This window comes from Dermochelys coriacea, chromosome 2 (assembly GCF_009764565.3).
Source record: "Dermochelys coriacea isolate rDerCor1 chromosome 2, rDerCor1.pri.v4, whole genome shotgun sequence".
Classification (NCBI taxonomy): Eukaryota; Metazoa; Chordata; order Testudines; family Dermochelyidae; genus Dermochelys; species Dermochelys coriacea.
Genome location: NC_050069.1, coordinates 194,933,585 through 194,949,897, shown reverse-complemented (window position 1 = coordinate 194,949,897; position 16,313 = coordinate 194,933,585).

Sequence of the window (16,313 nt, the reverse complement as noted above, 5' to 3'; positions counted from 1 at the left end):
TCAGCCCAGCCTCTAGGAGTTGTCCAGAGCAGGATTATAAAGGTAACTCTGTCTCACTTTACCCCTTCACAACATCTTCCTGCCAGCTGCAGGCTGCATTTCTGCCCAGTTCGCAGGCTGCCTACTGTCTGGCCTTCTTTGTACGCCGGGGGCTGCCTCTGGTCTCTTGCAGCTTTTAGCTCTCTTGAGCCTCATCCCCTCTAACCTCAGAACATTGCTGCCTTTTCCTGTATGAGGAGGATTATGGAGCCCTTTACTGGCTGGCTGGATGTTAAACTGGGAAACACAGCCCCCTCCACTGGCTAGACATTCACCTGAGCGGAGGAAAGCCACCTGGTAGTCACCAGGTTCAGTACAGATTCACCAGAGTCTGGGTTCTCACACTCCCTGTGCAGGTTGTTCAATGCCTTGATGATCCTCAGGAGCAATAAAGTGCAACACATGCTTTATGATTGCATACATCCTGCTGTTAAGCCTAATAGTAGAATCTAAAGTACAGGACTGTTCAGCATGTTGGCCATAAGCAGAAACTCTTCTGAAACACCAAAGGGCTTTGTTATGAATTCATTTCCTTGGGCAATCTTAGCCAAACGATGTTGAAAGATGGAATCAGAGCCCATGGTTAAAGGAGCCCCCAACAGAGAAAATTTCCCTTCTGTCAGAACAGGCTTCAACTGAAAAGTTTTTTAGTAAGTTGGAATCTGCTGCTACCTCTTTGGCATGATGATAGTGGGCCAAATTCAGTACTGTTGTACAGAACAGCTCCAGGGACTTCAGTGGGGCTAGAATCCTTATTAAGAATATGTTCAAGTCTATAAAAGGGCTCAAATGAATAAACTAGAATAGACATACAGCTCAAACCTTGAGGAAAAGGCGCTGCTGATGGAGAAGGATCGGAATGAAAACCATTAATCTTAACACTTCCAAACTTCTTTCGGGGATATTGCAGAATTAAAATGTTCATTGGCATCTGAATATTGCATTTGGTCCCTGAACCAAAAACCCCAGATCTCTTTATCTCCAGACTTCGGGGTGTTCAAAATCAATCCATAACCACATTGCTGCTGTGACAGCTAGAACGTTATCCTCCTTTCCTTCTGGTCTCTCCAGAGGCTGCTGGTCCCCAATAACATACGGTTGCTACTGAGCATTGAGGGACCAGCCAACTGTGTAGCTCACTGTACTCACTGCCTAAATCCTGGTTCAGAAACAGCTGGCAAAGCCCCTCCTTTTCTTGATCATCCTATGTGGGCCAACGGCCACTTTGATACAGAGGAAGGCAGAGATCCATGAATGAGACCCTGAGAGATAAGTGTGGGGACTTCCTGCAGAGATGGCAGAAACAGACTTCCACATCACCTGAGCACGGAAAGAACTTGAAGGAACCGAACACCAGCAACACAAGGCCCAGTCCCCTGTAATGGAACAGAGGAAACCTAAGCCACATAAGGAAACAAATTATACAGAGGAGGCATGCAATGTGCAGGTGGCATATAACATGCAAGCAACAGACTAGAGAAAGTTCCCGTCAAATTGATGCACGTATGTGACAACTGTTCCTTCTCTCAAACACATGTGCTCATGGTTGCTGTGCCAGAAAAACTGCCATAGAGGAAGTCACAGGAGGAAACGCTACCTAGGGATTAGCGCAGGGGATTAGGAATCAAGAGATTTGGGTTCTAGTCTTGTTTCCATTGCTGACTGTCTGTGTCACTTTAAACAAGCGACTTAGCTTTTTGGTGCCTCAGCTTCCTCATCTATGCAATGGGAATATTAAGTTTTGCAAACCATGTTGAGCTTCTTGGATCAAAGGGGCTCTGGCAAATATAATTAATTACTGTGTAATTGATCCTCAGAGCTTTCCCTGTGTTTTAATGCCCCTTTCATGCAGTTTTGCATGTTCATGGACACATAACAGTCAGTTTGATATATCATAGACACATAACATCATAGCTTTGTTTCAGTTTGCGAGGAACCTGCTCACTTTGAGATGAGGATCAATATGCCAAGCTCTGAAGGTCAGGAATGCAGTTATCTGAGAAATCATCAGTGGTCCTTCAGCAGGGTTACAATTTGGTGGGTTGTTCTTATCAGCTCTCAGGATTTAAAAGTTCTCAGGACAGCTGCAGGGCGTATGCCTCAGGGATCTGCTACCTCCAGCACTCTTCCAGAGCCTGGGTTTGGTGAGCTTTGGGCCATAGACACAATTTACTTGGTTAATGTTGCTGCTGCTGATGGACCTATAAGATTAGTGTAATAAGAAGAGGGATTTTTTTGTGCATTACTGAGCAAGAGGTTCTGATTTTGTTCCCTTAGGTTGAAAGACTCGTATTTTGTTACCTCATTAATGTTTATTCATCCCAGGTGCTTAGGCAATGGACACTGATCAAAATTTCTACATAGATAAATAAAATGTTAAACATGTCCCCTCCATACTACTCTCTAGTGGCTTGATAGGTCCCAGATGCTTGAGGCTCTAGAAGAAATTGTGTACATTCCTATTGATTCTTTGGATCTGTTTTCTGTCTAATGAAGACAGCAGTTGATCTACTCCCCTCAGGCCTGTGATAAAATGTCACTAGTCAATCACCTTTCAAGTCATGCATATGCTACTGGGAATGAAGCAGGCATTGATAAGCATCAGTAGGGCTTTAGTTAATCTGGTTTTGTATATATTATCTATCTACTAATCAGCAAACAAATGTCCAGGATGGACATAAAAGGCAGATTGCTACATTTCTAATGCACTAAATAGAACATGCTGAGTTTCTTTCACAAGTGCACAATCTTACTGGTAATATGAATGGAAAGTGCTTTCTTGTTTTATTTCTAATGGTAATACTGCAGGGGAAACCATATTTTTGTGGAATTTCTAGTGATGAAAGGGCAGGGTTAAGTGACAGCAAACATTTCCAGAAACGAGAGCACTTTTATTGGGAATGCACACCATTAACGTGAAGCTTCTGGTAGGAGACTCTCTATCAAAACTTGTTGCATTAAAAACAATGTTCACATTCAGTGCAGTAAGAAAATCACTAATAATTTGAAAGGCTCCAATTAAAATAGCCCAGACCCATTTGGCTGTGAGAAGCAGAGTAGAGATGAGGATCTGAGAAGCAGATTTCTGCAATGGAGAAGCAATTTACATCCAAATGGTAGATCCTAGATTTGGGGTTTTTAAAAATCTGTTTAAAAGCTCAAGAAAATTTTTGAACCACCACCAAAATAAATAATTCTGTTGCCCTGACTGCCTATAATATCCTCTTACACTTCAGCCCAAAGGATCACAGAGGATCACCAAAATGGGGCCATTTCTAGGGAGAAGGGCAGCCGTGAATATATAGTGTCCAAGGCCATTAGAAAACACTCCTACTCTTATGAAAGATGTCCTAAAATATTTAGGGCCCTTGCAGAGCAGACAGGATGTTGAGGGTTCATTTGATATCCATTCAGCTGCAATTTACCTCAGCAGAACTGGTCAAAAATAAGGCCAAATTGTGAATTCTCCCCCCAAAACTTTTCTCCCCTTTGCCCACAAAATGAAAAATGTTGTCAAAGTGTTACTGAGCTCAACACAGAAGATTTATCTGCTGAGATCTGAGCCGGTGGTTCCTGAAACTCTAGAGGATCCCGACCGAAGGTGTAGACTACTGTGACACCCTTCCAGCTAAGAGCATGCCACACAAGAGCTCCTTGATGTTACCAGAACAAACAAACTTGAAGCCAGTCACCCCTGAGTCTTGCACCCTCCCTATTTGGCTATGGTTGGCAGCCAAAGCACAGAATAAGGGTAGCCTTGGGTCTCTCCTAACCCATGCCTTGCATTGCCATAAGTCTGTTTGGGGTAGTGGAGAATTGCCAGGGTCTCCAACATGTCCCCTCCTCGCTCGGATGTGCTTTCACCCTAGAACACTTCTTGTACTGGCAACTCTGTGGGGGCAGCATCGTACTTGGGTGGCGTGGGGGGGAAGAAAGGGAAGCAAAGGGAAGTTCATAGGCAGGGCAGATGGGGGGCTATGTGGTCTAGCCCAGAATAATTCAGTTCCACTCTTGGACACAGCTTGCTTAACACACATGCAGCCAAATCCAACTACAGTGTGAGGAGGGTTGGCTCTCAGAGTTTGTAGAATCTGAAGGTCCAGCAAGCTTTATTCCATTTTATATGAAAGCAGCACACAGATGGATCTGCTCAGCCTCGCAGCCATCTGTAGAGTCTCTCTACTTTCTCACAGCACTTCCTGTTCCCACTGTATTAGGCAAAATGACAGTAAAAGCAGGTGTCCTCTTATACACTCAAATATCATTCAAAAATAAAAAGGATGTCCTGTTTCTTCTCTCATAACTCACATGCTATAACAACTGCAGCTATTAATGAGACAGGGCAAATTTTGCATAATCATTTTTCAACAAGTATAAGTTGAACAAGTATAACAATAAATGCTCATTCATCCATGTGAAGCCAAAACTTACGTTCATTCATTCCCTTCTTTTTGCTTTTGAATATCTGCCATTACCATGTTGCAGGTCAGAAATACTCAAGAGTTTGGGAATTCCCCTCCCCTCACTCCAATTTATTATTGGCCCACTTTATCCATGCATGTAATGGAGGTGACTTACTGGTGGAGCACCTCTTTGAGCCCGGGCACAGCATTTGGCCCATTAGAAGCCTAAACAGAAAATTCTTCTGCCCTTCTTGGATTACTTTTCAGCCTGCCTTCTAGACTCAGGTCTCGGCTCCTGTTCACTGACTGCCAGGTTGCTTTCCCTGGAGTCCAGCTCGTAGTCTGCCATTCACTGAAGTGCCCTACTCATCACCTCTACTCCTGGGCCCTGCAGAATTGTTCTTTGCTCTTTTACCTGAGCACTACATCCCAGGGCTTTCTCTCTGCCTCCCCTCCCAGAGCACTCTGGCACCTTTTCCTAAGACCCCCACCCCCCGCTTCCTACAGGCCCTACCTCTGGGCTTCTCACAGGACCCTAACCTGCTTCCTGGAGTTGCTTCCTTATGGAGTTTTCTCAGCCCTTTTTATGAGGCCCAGGTGTTCATCAGGTTAACACTAGACCCCCACTGGCCTCACCCACTCTGGCTGAGCGGCAGATAATTATGGGGTGTGTGTGTGTGTGTGTGTATGGGGGGGGGATTATCCCATTTCCTCTTAAAGGGCCAGTGACCTGTGACAAAGAGCTAAAGTTTTCTGGTCAAAACTAGTGCAATCTGATGCAGCAAATTGGCAGAGCAAAGATTGCTGGATGCAGTGCTGTAGAAAGTATCCTGCATGGATTCCAACAGATACATGCACAAACATTTCCTTTCCCCCAAAACACTGCGTTGACTAGCGACAGTTAGGTCCTAATTCTGCTTAGTTAAATTGGTGTAAAACAGGAGCAACGCTACTGAAGCTGCGTGCTTGTGTATGTGGGAAGGTTATGCTGGTATAAGATAAGGTGTGAATTTAAAGCAGTATAATTGTACTAGTATAACTCCCCCAGTGGACACTCTTAGGGCTTGGCTACACTTGCGAGTTACAGTGCGATAAAGGAGCCCCGGGCTCACTAGCTCACTACCCGTCCACACTGGGAAGGCACATAGAGCGCTCTGAGTCTGCGGCTACAGCGCTGCTGGTACTCCACCTTGGCAAGTGGAATAACATTTGCTGCGCCCCCTGCTGGAGCGCCACAGCACCAGTGTGGACGAAGTGTTGCATTACTGCGCTCTGATCAGCCTCTGGAAAAGTCCCATAATCCCCTTAAGTCAAGTGCCCACTCTTGTCATTGTTTTTGAATCACTGCAGGAATACGGATATACCCTTTGAAAGCTCCGTTTCTGACAACTGTCTGCTTATCTGCTCTGAGACAAAGCAACCATTAGTGTGGAATGCTGTGTGTGAGAGAGAGAGGCAGGGGGGGAGAGGAGGGGGGTCTGCTGCTGTCTGAACTTACAAGACAGCATGCTGACATGCTGTCAGTCCCCTACAAACCCACTCTCTCTCTCACCACATACACACAACACACTCCCTGTCACACTCCACTCCCCACATTTGAAAAGCGCTTTGCAGCCACCTGCTTGCTGGGATAGCTGCTCATAATGCACTGCGCCCAATGCCGCTGCAAGGGCCGCAAATGTTGCCATGCCAGTGTACTTGAAGCTGTCAGTGTGGACAGACTGCAGCACTTTCCCTACTGCTCTCTCTGAAGGCTGGTTTAACTCAAAGTGCTCTACATTTGCAAGAATAGTCATGCCCTCATTCTGCAAGTACAATTTTTTTTCAGATTAGTTTGGGAAGAGATTTAAGCAAAAAAAAAATCAATCTTATTCCAGAATAAGAATATCCAGATGGGTCATTATACTGGTATAACTGGTGACATGTTTTCATGCAGACAAGCCCTGAGTTATACTAGTGTAAATATGGTACAAGTGAGAGCAGAATGAGACATTTTTTCTAAAACAAAATCCATGAAGGAGCAGTAGTGAGTCCGTAGTTAAACTTGAACAGATTCTTTGAGAAAGTGGCTCTGATTTTTAAACAAAACATATCAGAGGATACCAGTAGCTTGTTTGAGTTTGCAGAGAGCCAGAGATGTAGGTCTGACAGGAGCAAAATGATTCACAGCATTTACTTGCAAGCAATTTGTGTGTAAAACCATTTTGATTACATCACACACACACAAAGTGCACAAGATGATGCATATGAATTCCTGCTGGCAAGAAGGCCATTTACAATTAATGTATGCCTCCTCTCTCTCTCCACCTCGCTTCTCTCCCAAGTAACATTTGTAGGAAACATTTACATGTTTATTACCATGTGTTTAGTTAGGAAGTACTAACAGGTTCACAAATCCTTGCCATGTAAATATCAGAAATGAAACTATCATTACAACTGTGAGCTTTTGTTTCAGGGGACATTGTACAGGAATAGATTAATCAGCTCTATCGAATGTTAATCTTAAAAATATTGTGCAGGTCTGGGTCACCCCCATGGTGAATGCACTTTTCATGAGGATTGAATGAAAGATAGATATTTAGATATTTGGGTATTTGTCCTCTGTCTATTTTGCAGAGTATGTAATTGCTGTGTGTATTTTTCCAGAAATACAACCTTTTTTTTTTTTTTTTTTGGAACCATTCCTCTATGGTTGGACTATTTTTCTTCTTCCAACTAGGGGTTATCTGTAGCTGAGCAGCTACTAACAGATGAGAGACAAATCCTTCATTTCCTTGTGTGCGTCTAGGAAGCCCCAGGAGGATTACCAAAGAATCATTCTGTAATAAATATCCAACAATTTGTGATATTTGGTTATGGATTGTATTGCAATACTCTCTAATGACTGGTCATGTCCACAATATATGCATAAAATTGCAGGAAACTTTATTAAATGCAATAAAATATTACAAACAGAAAACTTGAAGAGGGCAATCATGTCCTTTTCTGTTAAACTAAATAGCATAGCCCTGTTGCTAGCATGAGTATAATGGCTTTGAGCTTAGCTAGAAATACATTTCACAAATCCCCATAGTCCAGAATGAATAATTGAAGACAATATATACCAAGATTCTTGTTTGCTACCTGCAGAGTCTGCTCCTAGAGGACCATTAAATTCATTTTTAATAAAGCAGGCTATGGTTAAAGCTATAGAACACAAAATTTGACTCTAAATAAGATCATAACTAAAGAGACAATCCCAAGGTTATGACCTGGGCACTAGGTTTATAATAACAAATACAACAAAAAGGAAACAAGATGATCTTGCATTTATTCCAGTTTGCCTTTCACATTTCAAGTGTTTAGGCTTCCAGATTTAAAGCCACATACCAGATCCCTATACAGTGCTATTGAAGTTAATATTCAAAGTTCGCAGAAAATGCCCAAGTGTTTTTTAGTTTGTACTATCATTTGTATTTTTGAATCTGCTGTAGGAAAGTGGCAATTTCTTTTGACTGAACAGTGTATATGCAACTTTTCTTCAGTATTAGTTACTTGTGACTCTGTCAATGAGGGTACAACCTATATAAATGCCCAATAAATTGACATAAAACAAAAGTGGGAGTCCTAGCCCATTTATGATTATTGATTAACATTCCATTAGTTGGTCTAAATGCAAGCATCTGACCTAGACAGCGTTGGCATAATACTCTATCATCAAGAGACTGCAGAGAGTAATCTTTCCAGTATACCTCCATCTGCTCCCCAATTAAACTCTTTAATCTTCTTTGCAGTAAAGGGGCTCAACCTTCATCCCATAACTCAGAACGCTCTTCAACTTGTTCTGCCAGGTATGAGGCAGAGAGGTTAAGTTACTTGCCCATGGCCATAAAGAGCATCAGTTATCAGAGCTAAGGTTAGAACTCAGGGATTCCTAGCTCCCTCATGAATACATGCATGCACGTGGCACTTAAAAGGACAGCATGGCCAGGATTTGTAAGGAGTCCTAACCTGTCCTCCTTTTGCAGAAAAGGTGTTGGCTGCAGCTTGAAACTCTGTGGGAATCCTTTGGCTCTACTCAGGCACATGGAGCTCTTCCATGATGTGTCTTTGCAAGAGGGGTATCGTGTAGCCTTGGACACAGGATTGGGAGCTAGGAACTCCTGAGTTCTAGTACCACCTCCGTTACCCACTATCTCACTTTAGTGAGGCAAAAATTAGGGTTTGTAAAACTCTTTGAAAATCAAGTGTTAAATAGTTTTATTCAAGGAGTACTTGTGGCACCTTAGAGACTAACAAATTTATCTGAGCATAAGCTTTTGTGAGCAGTCAGTGGGTGCATCCGATGAAGTGAGCTGTAGCTCACGAAAGCTTATGCTCAAATAAATTTGTTAGTCTCTAAGGTGCCACAAGTCCTCCTTTTCTTTTTGCGGATACAGACTAACATGACTGCTACTCTGAAACCTAATTTTATTCAGAAACTCTTTCTTGCTGAGTATTTCCAGTAGCTGTGGAAATATATATACAGCAGACCATTACAAACCACTTTTTACTAGACCTGGGAACATATTACAGAAGGCCCTGTGATACTGTACAATATTGATTTGTTTTATTACAATATACTGCCTCTTTAGCAAGCATGTCCAGATGATCTTTTGCTTTATGGAGTTTGCTACATCTAGATTTTTTTTAAAAATAATGAAAAAAAAAATCAGAGATTACTCTAGAATATTTACAGGTTTCAGAGTAGCAGCCGTGTTAGTCTGTATTTGCAAAAAGAAAAAAGGAGTACTTGTGGCACCTTAGAGACTAATAAATTTGAGCATAAGCTTTCGTGAGCTACAGCTCACTTCATCGGATGCACCCACTGAATGCTCATGAAAGCTTAAATTTATTTGAGCATAAGCTTTCATGAGCATTCAGTGGGTGCATCCGATGAAGTGAGCTGTAGCTCACGAAAGCTTATGCTCAAATAAATTTGTTAGTCTCTAAGGTGCCACAAGTACTCCTTTTCTTTTTTCTAGAATATTTGCTACTGAGCAATTCACTATCTAGAATGGAGTTTCACTTCTCCATAAAATGGTAAAAGGCAGTAAAGGAAGTCTCAGAAAAAGGTGCAGTTATTAATTTAAAAGTCTTCTCATCACCTTGTTCCTCTATAGCGGAGGATGTAAGGAGTGATTTAACAATACTCTGAACTAGGAGTAGGTATACTGTGATGCCAGGTTTCTAACTGATTACATGAGGATCCTTCTCCTGCAAGAGTCTTATATGTTTGGAGTGAAGGTGCTTGGATTAATATTTCATAATGGTCCTTTTAGAATTAGGCAACTATAATGAAAACATAAGATCAATTCCTCGTAGTGAACTCTCTCATGAACAGATCTTATTGCTTGGATTTTTGAAAGGTGATCTTCAGTGGTTCCTTAATAAGGCTTGCTAATATTGAAAAATATGGTTACTAACCTTTCTGTATCTGTTGCTCTTTGAGATCCGTTGCTTATGTCCATTCCATGATATGAGCACACTGCGTGCACAGTTGCCAGAGAATTTCCCCCCCCCGGGGGGGGGGAGGAGACACTCGGGGGGGATGAGGAAAAGAGGTGCAAGCAGCAGGTGTTCTTGGGGAGGGGGCCAAGCTGGGGCTGGAGCATGGGCAGGGCCTTGTGGGGGGGGGGGCAGGGAGGCTGAGCAGAGGCAGGAATGGACATGAGCAAGCATTCAAAGAAGAACATGCATCCCAGTGATAACCTTTTATAAACTTTAACATTTAAATTAAAGGACATTTGAGGCTCACAAAAACCAGAAACGTTCATCTTTGCATCAGGAAAGAGCAGAGAGGTGGATCTGTTTAGTAAAGATGCCTCCTCTAACCTTAGCTCACCCAGCTTGATTATGAAAGTATCAGAATTTTCATAAAGCACAGCTATGTTGAAAAACTGATAGGCCACATTTAAATGCACATCTACTGTTCATTAGGTCCAAGGGCAAGCGGGGTATAAAGATTTTGGAATGAAACAAATGGAGTTTTATTATACTGGGAGGATGGAATTTTAAAAAATGCTCAATATTGACCTAACTCAGTTCCCACAGAAGTTTTGACTTCAGTGGGAGCAGAGTAAATGGGATACTCAACACTTCTGAAAATCCACTCTCAAAGTTGCGGAGTGCCCACCATCTTTGTTACTGTTGTATTCATCAGTTTGGGAGAGCGGGGATCTTTCCATGGCCATTTCAGATCAAGAAGCCTGTGACGACCCCAAGTGGCGCCCCCTCTTGCCGTTCTAGGAATTAGCTCTCCATGGTCAACACCCCTTCCTGCGGTTGCACTCTGTCTCTTTCTGCCTCTGTGGCCCCTCCCATGAACTACAGTCTTCTCTTTGTGATTCAGCCCTCTGGCCAGGTCACCCTGGTTTCTCCTTCTGGGGATTTGTATCAAAGTCTCTGCTCACCAGCTGTCTCAGGCAGCCCTCCCATTCACTGCCTCGGGGACCCAGGCCAATCCTCTATTCCAGGTTTCAGCTCAGGGACCCTCTAAACAGTAGCCAAGGTCTGTTCCCTCCTACACCTTGCTGCCTTTTCTTGAGCCTCTTCCTTACCTTCTGGCCCTCCCTACTCCTTTGGATTTGCCAGCCTCTCAGCTCCCTCCTCCTGGGGAATAACACTGGGCTACTTGTCTTTATAGCACCCCTTCTTCCCAGAGAGTAACTGCAGATTGCTTCCTCTGCTTCCAATTTCCTTTCTTTCTATAAGCCCCGCCTGTTCCCACAGGTGAGCCTCTCCTAATTAGGGCTTTCCTCAGAGGTTTCCTTCTCCCAGATTGCAGCCTATTTGGCTCAATTCAGCTCTTGCAGGGCTAGTGGGGAGTACACCCCATCACAGAGCCAAAGGGAACTAGCACCTGAGACAGCAAAGGGATGAGAGAAAAGGAGGATGATGAGTGGAGAGCTTGCTTAGCGTATGATCTTTCCCTTTTCTTCTCAAGGGACTCCGCCTCTTTTCTCTTCCTTTGCCCTACACAGATAACTTATTCTAAATGTCTATGTCAGTAACAAGTTCCAAACCATGCTCTACTCTAGGAGTGTAGGCTAACGTACCATTCTGGAACTTGCTCATAAAATTCATCCCCATCCATACTGGCCATGCCAGAATACAGTTGGGTAAAAAATCAAAACACAGCACCCCCAAATTCTGTTTTTATTTTTTTAGACAAGAGCAAAGCCCATAGTTTAAAGATGGTTCTTGCCAGAAGAATGCTAACCTGGTTTCCATGGCCGCTGTAGATGGCATGCAGCGTAAAATAAAACAGTTTTTAAACCTGCTATCCAGAAAAGTGGAGAGACAGCGGCTGTAACATGGTTCTGCTGAGACCCAGGCTAAATAAATAAAGAACAGGAAAAACTTCACACGTGGGTTAACATTGTTGACATATTTCTTTTTATTTATGCAAAACTGATACAATTTTAGAAGCAAAGCTCACTAGTGGACAGAACAGGAAAACTATTACCATACTGACAGGTATAAAATTAGATGGGAAAACAAGGTGTAAGAATGCAAACATTAATGTGAAAGAGGACTGCACCATTTTAATTGTAATCACAGAAATCTATGATTTATTAGCTCTTTTTGATAATAAAAATGCAGAGCATCTGTTAGCTGACAACTTAAATGGCAATATTTGCTCCTAGACATGCAATAGATTTATGATATCCTAAATATAAATGAAAGCACCTGGATAACACATTGATTGGATTATGACTACACAAAGGTGCACGATGGGGCATATTCATCTTCACCAATTTATGACCCTGTTGATGTTCTGCATTACTGCTCCAGATTTCCTTTATTTTCACCAGAGGTCCCTCAATTTTTCTATGTGATTGCATCTTTAACTCAGAGGGCAGAGTACCGCTTAGTATTAAATCTTACAGCACCTAGGTTTTCCTTGAATGTTCCTTCCATATATTTATTATGCCTAATCTTGCTTAGTTTATGAGATGAAGAAAACGCAGGCCAAGTTGGTATAGTTTGCAGGGTATTGATCAGATATCATTCTGGGAGAAAATACAGAAATAAGTGATTCAGATCTCAGGCCTCAAAGAGAACACATCTTACTCTGTACATAAGTAACCTTTATCCTAGGGGTGGGCAAACTGTTTCACCCAAGGGCCACATTTGGATGGGGAAATTGTATGCCGGGCCATGAATGTAGGGCTGGGGTTGCAGTGCAGGACAGGGTCTGGTGTGCAGGAAGGGACTCAGGGCAAGGGGTTGGGGTGCAGGAGGGGTGAGGCAGGGGGCTCAAGGCAGAGAATTGGGGTGTGGGGCGCAGGCTCCGGCCTGGTGCCGCTTTGCTTGAGGTGGCAGCAGCACTTACCTCCGGGGTGGCAGCGGCACGCCGCAGGGCTAAGGCAGGCTCCCTGCCTGCCCTGACCCCACACCGCTCCCAGAAGTGACCAGCATGTCCGGCAGTGGCTCCTGAGGGTGGGGCGGGGCAGGGCAGGCAGCTCTGCTGCATGCTGCTCTTGCCTATGGGTACCACCCCCCAAAGCTCCCATTGGCCACGGTTCCCCGTTCCCGGCCAATGGAAGCTGCACTGAGCCCTCTGCCCCCTCTTCCCCAAGGGCCACAGGGACGAGGTGCCAGCTGCTTCCAGGGGCCAGGGGAGGCAGGGAGCTGTAGTTTGTCCTCCCCAGCTTTATCCTAATCTTAGATTACTGCAGCTATTACCTTGGATTTCTGAAATAATGCCCCCCCAACCCTCTTGAAGATATAGAATTTTTGTTTTAGAATCCCAGAGAAGGGAAAGTGTTGACAGAGAAGCACCATAAAAGAAAACTGGAGAGAGTACCAACAACTTCAACTTTTATTCCTGAAGATTAATAGGTGCCAAAGCCATGGTAACTGAGAGGAATGGAAGTTTTTGATAGCGAATGTGTCAATGGGAATAGTGCATTAACCAGCACACAAAGTGATGGTCAGGGAAAAAGAACTACAACCAAGCTAAACATCTGCTTGAGAGGCACAGTGGGATCACAAGGCATCTTTTAAGTTGTGTTACAGACACTATTGACTCATCTTCAGGTCTTGTAAGGACACTCAGTGCCTACACTGAATGCAATTTAAACCCATTTTGTTTGGGTTGCTCCAAGTTTGACTAGTTAAATTAATTATCAATACATTGAATAGTTAAATTACAGTTCTTCATGACATTGCCACCACAGACCCACACGTATAGGAGTTACATGCCTATTCATACTGTCACAGAAACTTTTTGAACTATAGTTTGCATGTCAGGGCATATGGATATGTCTCTTGAGCCCATCATTCCATACACCAACAGTGTAAATACCACATACCTCAACTGAGCCTTAGTTTCTCTGTCCACCACCTGGAGGGTCCATGAAGCTATCCTCATCCCTCTTTCTGTCACATACAAAGATACATCTATGTTCAAATTAACAGATTTATAGTTAGCTTCCATTTCCTCTCCCCCCACTCCTCCAAATACTGAGGAAGATTCAACAGGACTGACCCACTAGACCAAATTCTCAGAATTTCTGTCCTATAGTCATACTGGGGAGGCAAGGTTACACACCCTGAATAGCAAAGAGCTACTAACTACTACTTAGGCTAATTATTTATTGTTTGAATTACCATAGAGCCTAGGAGCACTAACCATGGACCAGGCTTCCATTATGATAGGCAGTCCCTGCCCCAAAGAGCTTTTTGAACTGCTTAGTCATGCTTCGTCTAAGACTTTGTGACCTTTGGAGAAAGTTCTAGAGTTCAAAGGCTAAGTGGGTAGTACTATGCATTCATTCATATTATGAACTGATGTCCCTGTGCATGAACATCTAAGGGCCTGCTTAATTAGGAAGATGGCAATTTTAATGATACGTATCCACAATGCACCCTTATTTGAAATCTGTAGGGCTGCAATGCAGAGTTGGTGCATAACTTCATGAATCATCATAGTCTCAATTCTTCTGGTTTCAGGAAGGCTTCAGTTACTGCTTAATTAGCAAGGTTCCTCAGCCCACCTCTTCAGGGAGGTCACTGTATCTCACCTCAGTGGGGCTCTATAATCAGTGATCATGAAGAAAGAATATTAACTTACCAGTAGTAAGTCTGGTTCACTGGACGTATGTTGCTTTCACAGATACAAACTGACCGAAATGGGCCCTGAATACAGTGTGTCCTGAATGATTTACAATCCAACACAGGAACAGACTTAAAAGTCATTGTTTTAGAAGAGATGTGGTGTTTATACCTTCAGTCTACAGAATGCTGGGACTTAGGGGTATGCATATGAACACCCTTTAATGGCCAACTACTGCTCAAAGAATCTGTGACTGTGGCTAGAAATGTAACTCCTACAGTTGAGCTCTTGAATGTCAATATATTCAGAGAAAAAAAAAATAACCCATGTTCTTGGTACATATCATTAATTGGGCACAAACATTCAATATGCTCCTGTTTATAAAAACACACTGAATTAGAAAAAAGTATCCCTGGAGCATGGCAATTTGATGGGAAGAATAATGTGCAGCAGTTAGATGCGGTATCAAGGAAGTGTCTTGATAATGAACTATATTTATGTTTAGCTAGTAAATAGGTGCCAGATCACAGAACGTGGGTCTACAATAGCAGACTTGAAGGAGGATACCAGGTAACCATTATTGGCTCTAGTAATGAATCCCAGAATGTTTCATTATGTGCTGAAGATACACATGCCTCTAATGTTACTAGCCTGCTGTTGCATGCTGCAAGAAAAATGAATATGTATAAAAATGAGTCGGACAGAACAAATGTTTAAAAACAAAACATTACCCAGAAATAATTAAAAAGAAATCAAATGTGGCCCAGTTAAATCTAACTGCCTTTTGTTCTCCAAATCAGCTGTAAATACAGGAGAGGGTGAAGACAAGGTGGTACTAAAACTAAAAAAAGATGGATTGTTTTCTTATCAAACCTTGCGTCAACTTAAATTTGAGATTGTGGTTGAAACCACTCACTTTTGCTCAAGCTATAAAAGGAAATACCTACCACTACTGTTGATCAATACCATTCACTCCACCTGTTTAAACCCAAGCTCCATGTCTTTGGTAGGAGTCTGATAGAAACAGGGTTGCAGCAACCCAAACCACTTGTAACCTACAGTGTATTAGAGGCTTGAAGTCAGCCAAGTGGTCAGTACAGTTCGCAGCATGGGATGAGCTATCCCAGGAGAGGCAGGGCCAGCTGTATATAATTTAAAACAGCTTTCTCATGGCAAAACATTCTGGGAAGGGCTAGGGTAGTACAATCATGCTTTGGGAATGAATCCCCCTTACAACACAGCTGTTTCAGCCAACTTAAAAAGTTAGAACAAGAATCTTGTTCTAATATGTCACTGGAGTTTAGCTTAATGAAATCTAAGCCTTCCTCTATCCTATAAACTCTGCTGAAGTTTTATAAATATAGAAAAAATAAACCTATCATTAATGATTTGCTATCCTTTTTAAGACATGTCATCAATAAGAACTCAAACTCTGATACAAACTCTTGATTAACTCAGAGAACTATTATATAGATTTTTTTTATTGTCTGATATTGTTAATTTTTAAAACTATGTACGAGTTCAGAACATCAGATAGGCACTTAATTTCTAATCTTATAAATCAAAATACATGGATAAACTCTAACTCTACCTTAAAAATGCATATGCTTGAGATCTGTATATAGTGTAGATTATATAGTTCTAATTTCATAAAAAGGTGGAAAGAGTCCAGAGAATGGTCAAACTCAGGAAATGAAAGAACATTACAAGAAAATTTGTGGAACGTGAGAGAGAGAGAGATGAAAAAACCCCAGAAAAAAAATCAATCAAAACATTTAAGTTCCACTAAA